The sequence below is a fragment of the Rhipicephalus microplus genome, chromosome 8, assembly GCF_043290135.1.
Source record: "Rhipicephalus microplus isolate Deutch F79 chromosome 8, USDA_Rmic, whole genome shotgun sequence".
In the NCBI taxonomy this organism is placed as follows: Eukaryota; Metazoa; Arthropoda; class Arachnida; order Ixodida; family Ixodidae; genus Rhipicephalus; species Rhipicephalus microplus.
The window spans coordinates 211,856-226,986 of record NC_134707.1 but is presented as its reverse complement, the minus strand read 5'-3'; the positions used below and the strand labels follow the sequence as shown (position 1 = coordinate 226,986).

The 15,131-nt window shown below is 46.7% G+C and overlaps 1 protein-coding gene across 4 annotated transcripts in view; it reads left to right on the top strand.

The window, feature by feature from the left end:
• The window catches only part of LOC119163924 (aldehyde dehydrogenase 1A1), a 638,180-nt gene that overhangs the window by 468,358 nt on the left and 154,691 nt on the right, over nt 1-15,131 (top strand). The gene's annotated exons all lie outside the window — the stretch shown is intronic.

The window sequence follows — 15,131 nt, the reverse complement described above, 5'->3', positions numbered from 1 at the left end:
CCCGTCTCAGAGGCACGCGTTACGTTTTTCGAGAAAACTGCCCGATAGCGCGCATGTCTCACATGTGACGTGAGTTGATGCGCTCGTTCGCCTCCACTGCATGCTCGAGGCACTCTAACGCAGCGCCTCCAGAATGCCATTCACCGATTTCTTGTGTAGAACATCAAATAAATGTTTTGTTCATTCTCTCCACACGCAAGACTATCATTTTTCGACGACATTTGCAGATAGCATGCAGATACGGGGCTAATTTTTTTTTCTTTTCTCTCTAGCGGCCACGTCGCCTCCCGTGCCTCTATTTTAACCTCTTCTTCTTTGTTTTCTTTTTTCAACCTTCTGCAGTGCTCGATCTCGCTTCTTTATTCTATATATATTTTCATTAATACCCTTTTAGTTTATTTCTTCTTCCTGATCTTATTCCTCTTTTCTAATACACATACACATGACAATGCACAAACACCACGGGGCGCCTAGATTTTCAATGCTGCAAGAGTTACGGATGAGCACCAGGTTCTGAAGACACGATTTTTTAACCAAATCTGAATACATGATTTTTTAACCAAATCAAAGAACAAGTTGCAAACGAGTCTTGAAACTTATTTTAGATGCGCAGCATCACTTGCTCGAGGGATGTCAAAGGTCCGGCGTCCACACTCACAGTACCCATGTGCAACTCTCCTTCCTCCCTTTCTCCAACAGCTAAGTGTTTCTCTCTCCACTTTTAATTTACCACCTGCACGTGCTCGCTCCCCCAATGTGCGTGCATGTCTACTTCTCTCTTTCTCCTCTTCTGCACTCCCCCTCTCCTGTCTCACAATGCCAACGCAGAGAGCGTCTGCTAACATATGCTCGCTCCCCCCTTTCCTCTAGGCATTCCTCCCCGTGGCGTCTCGCAGAGCCGACGCAAGCAGCGTCTGCTAGCGAGTTTTTAAATGCAAATGCATTTCTTAGGTGAGCTATGTCAAGCATCCGGCGTTATCAGGGTGTTTGCTATGTCGAGCATCCGGCGTTATCAGGGGTGTTTGCGTGCTGTGCCGGCAGATGTTATCTCTTCGCTGTCACTCCCTCTCCCATAGCAACAGCAGCGGGCACTTATCCTCGCTCCTAGCAACCGGATCATGTAGTGCGAGAGTGTAAGTAGAGCAGGTGTGATATTCGCGGCGAGATCGGGCTATAGGTGACAGCACTGCCCGGCGAAAGTGTGGATAGGCGGTCTGCGGCGCGTGTACAAATACACGCAGCGGCGCTTCGTTGCGTGCAGTCTGAGCCTATTGTCGGCAGATAAAATACGTTGACTACAGTTTACTGTTAATATCTACACTCTTCTCTACTAAATCGGTGCACGACTCCTATGCAACGTTAACATTACACACGAGCTAGGCGCATTCTGCTTTTTGTAGGGATGCTCACCCTGGGTGACTCTCTTCACGCTTCCGCACCAAATCATGCCTTTGCTGAGTTGTTTGTACGTTGTTAGGTTGTGTTCCGCCTGCTACACACTGCTGTAGCGTGACTGAACTGCTTATTTACATCTTTGTCAACCGCATACTACCGAAAAAAGAGAAAGATTGTAGAAAGCCCACATATCTGTGCGATTCGTTCAGTACCCCTATTCGCACCTTATCCCAAAAGATTCTTTTTTTTTTGTCAGTCTGTTCACCATGAAATGTGTGACAGTCGATAAGTCTAATCAGAAAAGCTTAGTGGCTGACGGCACTTTGTGCTACTGTGCGTTTACCACATTTACGCACATGTTCTTGCACCAGTAAAAATCTTATATAAGAGTTCAGAAGAAATTTTTCATCGATGCTTTACGTGCATGACGGTGCTACAACAAAGGCCTGGTTAATGGGACAAGCATGTTTTTAGACAAAAAATTGACCACTGTATGCCTTTTGTCGGTCACTAACAATGCCACACAAACGCTGAAAACTATGCAAAAAAGAGGAAATATTCAGTGAAATTATATGACATTATACATAAGGCATGCCGTCTGAATTAATCTTCAACGGGTGGGCTGATTAAAATGTTCTCAATTTGAAGCAAACGGTTTTGCGCATGGTAACTGTTTTAAGTACAGTCTAAGTACTCGATGTGTCACAGCTTATGTGATAGTAATATTCCTGTGTAGTGGTACCACGGCCAGATAAACACAACTAAGGCTCCTCGCATAATCGTTAAACTACAATGTCGTAGTTGTACACCTACTAACAGTGCGTAAGTGCGTGACCTAGAGCCTTTTTTTTTTTACAATCGAGTTGCTATAAAACGCTGGTTCACCCAGCATATAATAGTCCTCATGTTTGAAAGGATGCCAAGAGCATTTTGCAATGTGCTAAAAACAGAAAGCAGTACCCATCCTGAAATTATTCTGGTGAATGGAGGGTATGACGACGACAATAAACAGCAGTCTTGAAAGTTCCACTCACCAATCTTTTTAAGCATTCATTAGCCGCCGAGTGTAGAGGTCGCCACCCTTCAGTCATTTAGTTCGGCTGCCACTAGCAGGTGGCGCCCCTGAGATTGTATATATTCTGCCCCGAATAAAGTGGGAGGCCCCTCTTCGTTAGCTGAGCAGCTGTCGTGCGTATCGTCTCTCTCCGCTCGTGCTCTGCCACGCTGGCGCGGCACCAGCCACAAGACACCGAGAAAGACCAACTGCTTTCGTACGCCGTTTCAGGCATACGTAAAAACAGTTACACTCGCGCTGACATGACCGAACAAACTACACTTTAAAAATATGCATGCCATTCGCGCACATAAAAACACGACGCAATAAGCTTTCCAAGTGTGCTGTTCTTGATTGTCGAATGTAAGCACCTGCCCCACTTCTCCAGGTAGTGTCTGAAAAGAAAAGCAAATATGAAATACCAGGAAGTAGGAGGCAAATTTTTAAAAGTGCTACTGAAAAATGGGGCATTGGAGTAAAAAAATGTGCATATACATCATGCTGTAGAATCAGTATAAGAAAAATTCCGTTGGGCTGGCTGTAGGTAACAGCTGTAACACGGTCAGGACGGATATTTTGTGACATTTGTACAGCGGATTCGATTATGGCTGGGTCCCAGAAACAAAACCTCGTTCACTTGTGTGGCCACTTGGGGGAAAGAGGAAACGGCCCTAGCACGAAAAAAATGCCAAGGTCTCAGCTTCGGGAGTCACACAAAAAACCTCACTAAATTGAAGCCTCTTTAGTGCAACCATGTATGCTACAAAATGGGGTTCAGTACTAATGGTTGGACGGCAGCACAGAATTTTTTGTTCTCAATAAACTCCTTGCCACTCCCTGAAGTGTGTTTTTATGACTGGATGAAGAAGATTGCATATTTTAGTCTTTCAAAGCACAAGTGTTGCATTGTAGAGGGGGAAAATACGTGAAAAAAAAGCGGCCAAAAATTTTGATCGGGGCAAGTTAAAGAACACCGGGCCCTCCACTATGGCGTTTTTCATAATAATATTGTGGTTTCGGCACGTAAAACCCCATGTAGTAGTAGCTTTTACAGGCTAGCAAAAACAGCTCACTTACCTAACAGCGGCAGGGTATTCTCTCAGAAGAAACCACCTTAGTGAGCATCCCGTGAGCTCACACGGTACCACTTGCTTTTAAAGTCCGAGACGCTTTTAGCACTGTAATCTATAACGCCATTGACGCTGAGTAATCTAGCATCGTCGTCACGATTCCACCAGCACGTTTTTGCGCAAATTAAACTCCTAAACACTCGAACATGACTACGCCCAACCCACAACCTCGTGGTCAATCGACTCACTCGGCCAGAGAAGACCCAACACCAGCTGCGGATGGCTGTAGTCGGCCCGCATGCACGCTTGCTGGCTTGAGCACTCGCGCCGTGGCCTACCGTGGCCATGCTGAATTGACAACAAAAACAAGATTTAGTTTTTTGCTATTTCACTGCACTATTTTTCTCACCTCAAATATACTCAGCTGCATACACATGAGAAGATTAAAAAAACCGTAGGAAACAAATATATCTATGGGAAAACTAAAAGTGAAATGTAAGACATACAGTGCCACCATGCGACATTGCAGCTTTTCATTTTTTAATTAGTTTTTCAAGCCTGTCGTACTGCTGCGTCTTTCGAATGTTGAAACTTTTCTCGTTCTAATTTGTGCTAGTGGTGCGTAATAAAGCACTCCTGTGGTACACATGAACCTGCGGCAGCGAACACGAACATCGATGTTCACATTGCAAGTGCTCGAGTGAGCTCACCTACGTTAACTACGTACAGAGGCGACGGAAAGAAACACTAACCGGGCCGTTCGCATTTGTCTCTCAGTGTGCTCTTAGCTTGGTCACGCAAGTCTGGTTATTATGCATCATGAGTAGCTTGTCTTTTCATTACCATCAAGGCTACAAGTGCTTGAGAAGTAATGCGACCAGCAGAGCCGGGAAACCTGCTTTGCGTGCTTTTTATTATTGGGACAACCGTATTCGCCCACTGGTTAAAAAGGACGATACATTCAAGGAGGCTGTGACAATTTATACCATACACTTCGGCTTCGCCCGTTTTATTATTAGTTTATTTCCTCCCACCGTTTGCATGCTCTTCGCAAGTAAGCAGTATGCTGCTGCCTTTACATGAACGTTGAGTTTCTCTGCTAAAACATATTAGCTGCAGCGATGCTTTTTTTTTTCAGCTCTTATGATGTTTCTTTTGCTATGAACCTTAATTTTTGTGGTCTTTTCCCACAAGTATAATAATCATATTGTTGAATACAGAATGAAAGTACTTAAATTCACAAATGTGAAATCATTTTGGGGACATTTATTAGAAAAATGTGGGTGCAGTATTTTGGAACACCCACATATTGAAATAACAGCTGTCGCTTTGCTCACATATTGAGCAAATAAAGAACTCTCTTGAAATTGGATTTGCTGCTAAGTGAAATAGATATATATGGACGACCATTTAATACCGTGCGTGAAACCGCACAATTATTTGATTCTGGTGGCAATTCACACTTGCTGGTCTTATAAATGACAAATAGCTGCTATTAATTAGTTCTATAGGCGACAAATACATCTCGCCCATTACAAGCCATCGGTACAAATACGCACAAATAGCTGTCGCCTATGTGTACCAATACATATTCATTGGTCCTATAGGGGACAAATAGGTGTCTTTTATGGAACCCAAATGGTGCCAATACGTGTATATTGGTTTTATAGGTGACAAATGGGTACAACCTATGGGTGCATTATTGGTCTTATCACAAATAGATGGGGTCGATTGGTTTTTATTGGTGCCTATAGAATTCAAATAAAACCTATAAAGTCCCAATACAGCTCTTATAGACCTAATAAGATTTCTGTATAGGACCAATAGATTTCTCTATTGGCATTTTTTCTACGGTGGCACCACTCGGGCCACGCGGCAGAGACAGTGCATTTTTTCGGCACTACGCTATGCCTATGCACTTTGCGTTACCCATAAAGTCAATATACAGACTCTAGAGGAAAAGCTGGGCCGGAAAAGTTATAAACACTGGAGCCCTTACATCTTCGAACATTGTCATTATTGTGATTACAATGTTTGAGAGAAGTGCGAAATATATTAGTTTAAAACCCTTGAATTCCCTCAGTATAAATCACTAACGATTGTGTTCACATATTATAAACGAACTGAAATTCTGTGACGTTTATTTTAACTACTTCTACGAATAACAAAATGGTCATTTATGTAATATGGTGCGCACAAAAAGAAGCGTGTCCAATTTTGTTGACTAGATGCATGCCACCATCCTTGTAAAGTGTCCGGGTGAGTTCACGTTCTCATGTAGCCGACAAAATAGACTGCTCCGAGAGGACGGCATCATAGACAAAAACGATGCAGGCTCCTTTGCTGTCAAAACGAGACGGCGAGCGAATCGTTTGGATAAATTTCATCTCGCCATAATGGTCGTCTGCACACAAGAAACGCTTCTCCAGATGCTCAATGTTAGTAACGTTTAATTTTTCTTAGATTTGAACATGAAATAAGCCAGAACATGCAACAGCTACTTTTCTTTATTTTAGCTTTCTCTTCTCGATGATAGGTGGCGCCTCGTCGCGTAAAAGCCGCATAGAGTTGTATGTATATTAACTCTATAAGTAACCATTCAGACGTGATCCATTTCTCGGAGAGTATGGGCTCGGTGCTTTCTTCTAAGCTGTCAGAGCAGACTGTCTACCATGCTGTATAAGAATTGGAACACAGCCTCAACGTTTGGCAGTGGGCTCGTGCAGCGTGCGGCCGATTCGGCCGGCTTTCTTGCACCTTGTCGTCCGTGTTCTTTGTTAGCATGAGCCAACAACTTCACTTGAAGTACAGTCTCTCACTGGGATGCAACAGAGGTCTATGAAAAAGAGAAAAATGGCAGGAATATTACAGCATGCAGTGGCGAGTGTGAGTGTACAACACCCGAAAGGGTAGTATCGTTCCATCATGGCGGTACCCGAGTGGTTATAGGTTTTAATGCATAGGCCCTATGGGCAGCTTTCTTTTCCCTCTGTATAGAGTCTGTATTCAACTCTTTGGCGTTACCGGACAAACCAGTGGGGCACTCCTTGAATCTTGGAGGACCTATATTTTGTGTTTGTGAGTTGTTGCTTATCTTCCAAAGCTCACGCCACTTGGCCATGCGGCAGCGACGGTGCAGGCTATTTGGCACTACGCTATGCCTTTACGCTTTGCGTTACCGGAAACACCAAGAAATGCTTTTGAACTCCCCTGGCACAGTCTCTAAAGCGCTGTTTCTTCTTTCTTCACCGGTCGTTGACACGCCAGGCACGTCGACTGGCGAACGAAGACACGCTTCGTCAATCGGCGGCAGGCTTAAGAAAGTCGCTTGCAAAAACAGAGTACGGCTTCACTGCGTAACTGTGGTTGCTAACCAGGCAATGTGGTGGACCTATGCGCTACTCTGGTCCTGAAGAGAGCACATACAGTTACTCTACCCAACGCGAGCCCGTCGCGCCATCTTGCTACTGATAACGAAAATAATCTGAAGTTCCGAGCCCTGAAGACCACTGCATGGTGTATGGTGTATATAAACGGCTTGCTGTTAGCACTACCTACAACGTACGCTTCGTGGCATAGTGATTTCCATCGCGCACTGCGAATCTGGAGGTGGCTGCTTCGACACAGTGTGAGAGAATTATTCCTTCTTGTTTTTCTTTGCGATCTGTTAGCAGATCTGAAAAGTCGTTTTGCAGCAAATCTGAAAACTCGTCTTGCTGCTCAAGCTGAAGGAAAATGAGAAGGAAGACAGGGAAGAGAGCAAAAGAAGAAGGCAGAATGCTCAAAAAAAGCACGCAAACGTGTTCAGTAGCTGTGTTTTTGCCATTGTTTATCTGATTCCTCTGTCGTGTGGGAGATTGTATATAGGGCAGGCGGGGCGATGCCTCAACAAACGCATGCCTGAACACTGTCTGGCCGTAAAATAAAAAAAAAATGGTGGTCACTTAGATTTTCACTGTAGGACATGTGGTTGCACCGCCCAGTTTGAGAATGTGACAGTCATGGCTAAGGCACGTGAAAAGACTGAAAGGGACTTAATTGAAGCATATTTTGTCGGATGATTCAATTACAAATGCATTAGCATACCATGAATCTCACTTTCGGACAAAGAAATAGTCATGTTTAACTTAGTGGGTAATTCAATGCAAGGTTTTCTTCTCATTCTTTTGTTAACCTTTTGATGGGTGTGCACTCGTTTCTCTTGCATTATTTCCCATGTGATGCTTAGTAGTTCTTCATAAGGCTTTATGTTTTTGACTCTTTCGGCATAGTGCTTTATCATTTTGCTCATTCAGTGCTGGCTTAGGGTGTTTTGATTTGAAATGCTGTTTTATTGTTTTAGTCGGTGTCATGCGCTTTAAATAAGTAAAGAGAGAAGGTTTTACAGTTCTTTCTCATGTGTAGGCGTCATTGACAAAGCTTGGTGCAATGAAAAGATAAGAAGTAAACTAGAGAAAACAGAAGTGTACACCTTGTAAACACGCAGGTTAGATTGCGGCATTTTTTTTACTTTTGAAGTGTTTTGTCATGACTCTGTCGGAGGCACCTCTGCAATAGAAACCGGTTTCGTGCGCATTGTGGTAGCTGCCTTGTAGCATGCCTATATAATGGTTGTATGAAACGACAATAAACAGTTGGTAGTTTTTCAAGTATGAACCAACTAGTCTGCAAAGAAGTATTGTTAGCATATATTTTACGTCATGTCTGTAAATGAAGTCCGTCAGCGGAGCCGTGGTGGACTGTGCACCCCAGCACAAGACACTTTCGTGTGGAAAAGGTAACGCAGAACATTTCCAGAGCGTGTGTTCTAGTAAGCAATACTCTTCGTGGCACTCAGGGCATTGTGAGTTGATGGCTGAAGCTAAGTGAGTATTAGGTACTTCTTGAAAGTTGAAAAACGGCGTAGGTGGTGGGCCACACGATGGTCCAGACCCAATAAGTGAGCCAGCATTCACTAGCGTACCCCCTTCCTGCCTGAAAATTTGCAATTTTGCTTGTTTGTGCACACGCACACATACGATTGCAGGTGCAAACACAGATAAATAAGAATATCTGGAGTTTTACATCCGAAAATCACAATATGATCTTGAGGTACACCTAGTTGGAGGGCTCCAGGGATTTTGACCATCTGGTGCTATTTAACGTGCGCTGATAATACGCAGCACACGGGCCTCTACCATTTCGTCTCCATCGAAATGCGACCACCGCAGCCGGGATCGAATACGAGACCTTCAGGTTATCAGCTGCACACCTTAACTATTGCTCCACCGCGGCGGACTCAACACACTTCAAGCGTGGCTGAGCAGCGATGTATAAAATATAATCTTGTTTGCAGATGTAACGAAATAGAATTAAAGAGTGTGATGTGATTGCGCGCGTTTAAAAAGTGCGCCACTCCATCAGCCAGAAGAAGATGAAGATAACGCTTGGCTGCGGCACGTGTGGGCGTGAACATTTTTCTTCAATGAGGTCCTTCCACGGAGATTTCAATGCCCAATGGCTGGGTACCACGAAAGTACGGAATCTCCAATCGGGACGAGACAAGTGGGCCAGAGCGGCAGCAGAAGCCTGAGCAGAGGAGATGAAAGGGAGTTTGAAGAAGACGGGGCAAGCAGAAGGTCGTCACCGGACCGGGCGCTGAAGATGGGCCGTCGGGCGTCAGACCCGAGCCTGCAGGACTTCAACCGGCCGGGCTGCCGTCGTGTTCCCGCTCGAGAGGACCGTGGCCATCCGGTCCTGAACTCCTTCCTAGGACCTGCGGACTTTGGTTTCAACAGGCGAGCAACAGCCGTCGGGCTACGGGCCTGAGCTGTGCGCCCAGCTGCTTGGCCAGGTGGACCCTGGTTCGCTGACGCGTCGCCACCAGCCTGCGTTCTCTCGTCACCGACGGTTCCACAGTCCTAAAGTCAGGCAGACGTGGCCGAGTCAGGACGAAGTGAAGAAGGTGGCCAGGGCGTGGGAGTGGCGGCCAGCAGAGCTCCTGCATCAAGGTCTCAGCAGGCTCCCACCTGGACACAGAGCTTCTTCTCGTCACCTGACGTGGGCCAGGCTTGTTCTGGTCTTCTGGCGTTGGCCAAAAGAAAACGCCTCCGACTTCGTGTGTGAGCTGCGGCTGCCGAACGCCGGAAGGTCACTGACTTCAACCAGCCCGACGCTTCCTTCCGTGCAAGTCAACCTCGTGAGCGTCTCAAGCTAATCGCCAGTCTTTCCCCTGTTGCACGAGTGCGTGTTCACCATTACTCAGTCGCATCGGTTGCAAGCCCCGCATCACCACTGTCATCGTTTACGTGAGTGCGTCCATGCCTTCCTTGGTAGCACAGCCTTCGCTGCAAGCACCGCGTCCCGCTATGTTGTGACAAGGCTTATTTTACACCGAACATTTATGTCCATGCACTGCTCACGTCTTTAGCCGTTTGTTCTTCTCACTAACCTCTTTCTAGTTATGTATGCTGTGTTCTTTGTCTGCTATTTGTTGTTAGGGGTTTCTAAATATATTGAGTGTTGGGAATTAGGGTGGAAGCAAATGGTCTCGTCAGCTCTTTTCCCGATGATGGTTATGTCATCGGTGGTTTTTGCTTTACACGAACCTACACGAGAGCTTGCCCATTAAACAGCCTCGTGACAAATTGGCGTCCGCGACAGGACGAGACCATTTTTACCACTTACCTCTCCAGACTAGAACACGACCATGAGTAGGGCAGACCTAGAGGAGTTAGCAAGACGCATGGGTCTAAAAGGCGATGAAATGGAGGCTTGGTGTGAAGAACGCGAGAGGCGCATTCGCAAAGAGAGGGAGGCGGAGATTGAGTTTGAAAGGAACAGTTGGAACGGGAGACGCAGGCCAAGAAGGAGCAGCTTAGGTTCGAGACGCGCGAGAAAGAAAAACAGCTCGAATTGGAGACACGCACGAAGTAAGACAAGTGACATAGCAAGAAGCGTATGCCTTGTAGACAACTCTGAGGCGGTAGCCGTATAGTCATCCTGCGTAACACTTCCAGATGTAAGCAGTGGCACAGGCAAGATTGAGGAACATAGTTATCTCGCCTCAGCATGGCGCAATGATTACGTCATGTCAAAGTAAATATTGTAGCGTTCCGTTCAAAGAGCAGGAAACGACGACGAAATCATTGAGTTTGCAAAACTAAAAGAAGTTATATGAAGGAGCATGTGACTTGTTTGCAAGCCAAATAAAAAAAAACTCGGAGGGGTCTGTAGCAGCGTCTGTCTGCATGGCGCCAGCTGTAGTGACAGATGCCGCTGGCAGGGCTGATGTCCATGTGGATAAAATTCTGAGGCCGAAGTACAGGCAGATCTCTGATCGGAAATGTGCAAGGTTTTCGTTTTGCATTCATATGAAAGAAACAATCATTCTATTCGTCTGGTGTGGGATGCTATAATCTGAGAGTCGAGTTTAATAACCGGTCGCTACCTCTAGATTTAGACCATATGGACAAGGACACGCATAGTTTGTATATATTCTGGATTTAAAATACTAACTTCACAAGAGTTGTGATCTTCTTAGTTTTGGGCAGGATGTTGTAGCTTGGCTGTGAATTATCTAGTGGGCTTTAGTAGATTTTGTGTGACTGCGCAAAATGAGTGGATTGATTGTAAGATTGTAGTGAACATTGGGCACGATGTGTGTTGTGTGTGGTGAAACGCGCACTTATCTGCAGTTTTTTCATTACGGAAAAAACTTTTCGAAAGGGGGGCTTTGTGATGTGATTGCGCGCGTTTAAAAAGTGCGCCACTCCATCAGCCAGAAGAAGATGAAGATAACGCTTGGCTGCGGCACGTGTGGGCGTGAACATTTTTCTTCAATGAGGTCCTTCCACGGAGATTTCAATGCCCAATGGCTGGGTACCACGAAAGTACGGAATCTCCAATCGGGACGAGACAAGTGGGCCAGAGCGGCAGCAGAAGCCTGAGCAGAGGAGATGAAAGGGAGTTTGAAGAAGACGGGGCAAGCAGAAGGTCGTCACCGGACCGGGCGCTGAAGATGGGCCGTCGGGCGTCAGACCCGAGCCTGCAGGACTTCAACCGGCCGGGCTGCCGTCGTGTTCCCGCTCGAGAGGACCGTGGCCATCCGGTCCTGAACTCCTTCCTAGGACCTGCGGACTTTGGTTTCAACAGGCGAGCAACAGCCGTCGGGCTACGGGCCTGAGCTGTGCGCCCAGCTGCTTGGCCAGGTGGACCCTGGTTCGCTGACGCGTCGCCACCAGCCTGCGTTCTCTCGTCACCGACGGTTCCACAGTCCTAAAGTCAGGCAGACGTGGCCGAGTCAGGACGAAGTGAAGAAGGTGGCCAGGGCGTGGGAGTGGCGGCCAGCAGAGCTCCTGCATCAAGGTCTCAGCAGGCTCCCACCTGGACACAGAGCTTCTTCTCGTCACCTGACGTGGGCCAGGCTTGTTCTGGTCTTCTGGCGTTGGCCAAAAGAAAACGCCTCCGACTTCGTGTGTGAGCTGCGGCTGCCGAACGCCGGAAGGTCACTGACTTCAACCAGCCCGACGCTTCCTTCCGTGCAAGTCAACCTCGTGAGCGTCTCAAGCTAATCGCCAGTCTTTCCCCTGTTGCACGAGTGCGTGTTCACCATTACTCAGTCGCATCGGTTGCAAGCCCCGCATCACCACTGTCATCGTTTACGTGAGTGCGTCCATGCCTTCCTTGGTAGCACAGCCTTCGCTGCAAGCACCGCGTCCCGCTATGTTGTGACAAGGCTTATTTTACACCGAACATTTATGTCCATGCACTGCTCACGTCTTTAGCCGTTTGTTCTTCTCACTAACCTCTTTCTAGTTATGTATGCTGTGTTCTTTGTCTGCTATTTGTTGTTAGGGGTTTCTAAATATATTGAGTGTTGGGAATTAGGGTGGAAGCAAATGGTCTCGTCAGCTCTTTTCCCGATGATGGTTATGTCATCGGTGGTTTTTGCTTTACACGAACCTACACGAGAGCTTGCCCATTAAACAGCCTCGTGACAAAGAGCTTGTTTCACGAAAATTCCGCCGTCGGCATCGTAGGTTGCACGACTTAAAAAGTCAAGAAAGATGAAAATAAAATAACTAAAAACATTTCCCAGCATGAGTGAGGATCGAACACCGGTCGTTGGCATGGCAAACAGTTGTTTTACCACACAGCCATGCCTCTTTTTTGTTACTTCATTTTCACAGCCGTATCTCTGCTTGAAAATAAAGTAAAAATAACGTCCTCTGCTTGAAAATACATGGAAAGTTACTTTCATGCTTTACAAACACACTCGTCCTGTATACGTGCTGTAGAATACAATGTGTAATATCGCAGCAATAATATGTGGTACAAGTGTTAATTGCCATCAGACGTCAGAACATGTGATTATCATAATGATTTCATGGTATAAAGCTGGCCACCTACTACAAAAGTCACACATGCCACTGGGTCCATCCGCCCTAAGGGCACATAGTGCATACTTAGCAAGTTCGAAAATTATTTCACATGCATGATTGCCGAGGTTGAAAGCGTGCTACCCATCACACAGAATGAAGCCATGTTCAACAGCTTCATAGACACATCCCACAATTTATTGATCACACCTTCCAGACCATCGCAACTGGCTGCCCAACCCCTGCGGATGCAGGAGGTTGGCGAGTTGCAATGAACTGGAGGGTGCTATGCTCGGAAGAACGCCCCGCCGCGGTGGTCTAGTGGCTAAGGTACTCGGCTGCTGACCCGCAGGGCGCGGGTTCGAATCCCGGCTGCGGCGGCTGCATTTCCGATGGAGGCGGAAATGTTGTAGGCCCGTGTGCTCAGATTTGGGTGCACGTTAAAGAACCCCAGGTGGTCTAAATTTCCGGAGCCCTCCACTACGGCGTCTCTCATAATCATATAGTGGTTTTGGGACGTTAAACCCCACATATCAATCAATGCTCGGAAGAAGCAGCGATCGCACTTGCCTTCACATGCACTGATGCCCAGTACGTCCTTTCCGATTCAAAAGCGCAATTCGTGCGAGGCTGAGATCCATGAGACTGCTTTTGGCATAATCAGCTCACCCGCCAGAAACTCGGCCTGCCGTCATGTGGAGCTGATCTGGGTGCCTGCGCTCTGCGAGATTCCCGGCAACGAAGTTGCCAATGACTGCGCCGAAGCTCTCACCAACCGACCGGCAGTGGAATACAAGGAGCGCATGTATTCTTTCAGCGAGATAACTGAAGCACCTCATCAATCTCTGTACAATTTTCATCGGATAATGAGGCTCGAGACTTTCCCTCCCCCTATTTTTTCCAGTAGAAAGCATACACGTGCTCAATGCACTCACCCCCATGCTACCCACATCCTCCCCCGCGGGGCCACATAGGAGGAAGTGGCGACCCTGCTGCGCTCCACAGAAAATTGCCACTGACCGGGCCGCCCATGTCATGCAACTATACATGAAGTCATGAACGCAGTTGGGTAATGTGGCGACCCTGGGACATACTTGCCCGAATCCTCCTTGATTTAAACTTTTCAACCTAACATCACACAATAAAAATTACGCACTAAGTTGTTGAACTGCACACTAAGGACAGGATTTCGCTATCAGGTTAAACTCTTGAACGCTAAGCAAAAGGGTACCCCAATTTTCGTATTGTCAATCTACTCCCGGTCAGTGTGCCCCGCATTTCGACAAGGTGGTCACTACATTGGCAGCGCCGGCAAAACGATAAAAAATTAATGTATACAAACGTTTCGCAGGAAGCTCTTAAAACCGAGTCGATACTCTATAGGTACGTTACAAAAACGGGTGAGCTTTAAACCTTGTATCTGATAATTTCTAACTGCTTTTATTATTGGGAAATTATCATCTGTAGCTGCTGCTGACTATGTACGAAATGTGTCCAATATCCTACCCTCATGACGCGGAAAAACTGTGCTGCCCTTTTGTCGCCAATTATGCAGCATGCTTGCCTGTACGAAAAAAAAGTGCTCCCTGTGACACGGCTTTTGCACACAATGGCATGAATTTCGAAAAGTGACAATATCGTGTTTGTGTATAAGTGTGAGAGCTAGCGTTCGTCCACCTTATTCAGGCCTGTAGCCGGGGGAAGAAATCGGAGCCTGTTCGATTTGTACATCGGAGCCTGTTCGATTTGTTCGCGAAAAGAGGGGACGAGATTAGGTTCTCGATCATCAGGCGATGGAAGACGAGGAGGTTCTCTGGAATCAAGTGCACGGGCTAAGGCCTCGTTACCGACCAGTCCTGCGTCAGTCCAGATGACTAAACGGGTGGTTCAGGTGATAACAACCCTTCGAACAGCACGAATGGTGATGCAACCTTTCGTAAGATTTCAGCACACACTCCGTGAATCAGTAATGCTCCTAGATATACGGGGTCTGCTGTGGCGACAAATATGGCGACTTCTTCCGAGTGAGTAATGTCCGGGGCTCTAAAAGGGAGCCCTTGAGCAGGCACGTTTGGATGGACTACGGCTGCCGTGTACCGCCCACCTGTGGTGAGGGCCAGACGCATCCGTGTAGAAGACTCATAAACGAGACCCATATCCGCTTGCGGATACTTTGCATGTAGTGTGGGCATGCCCATCTAACCTGGCAGTTCCATTAATCACTTCCCTTTTACCCTCTACCCAAGAGAGCTA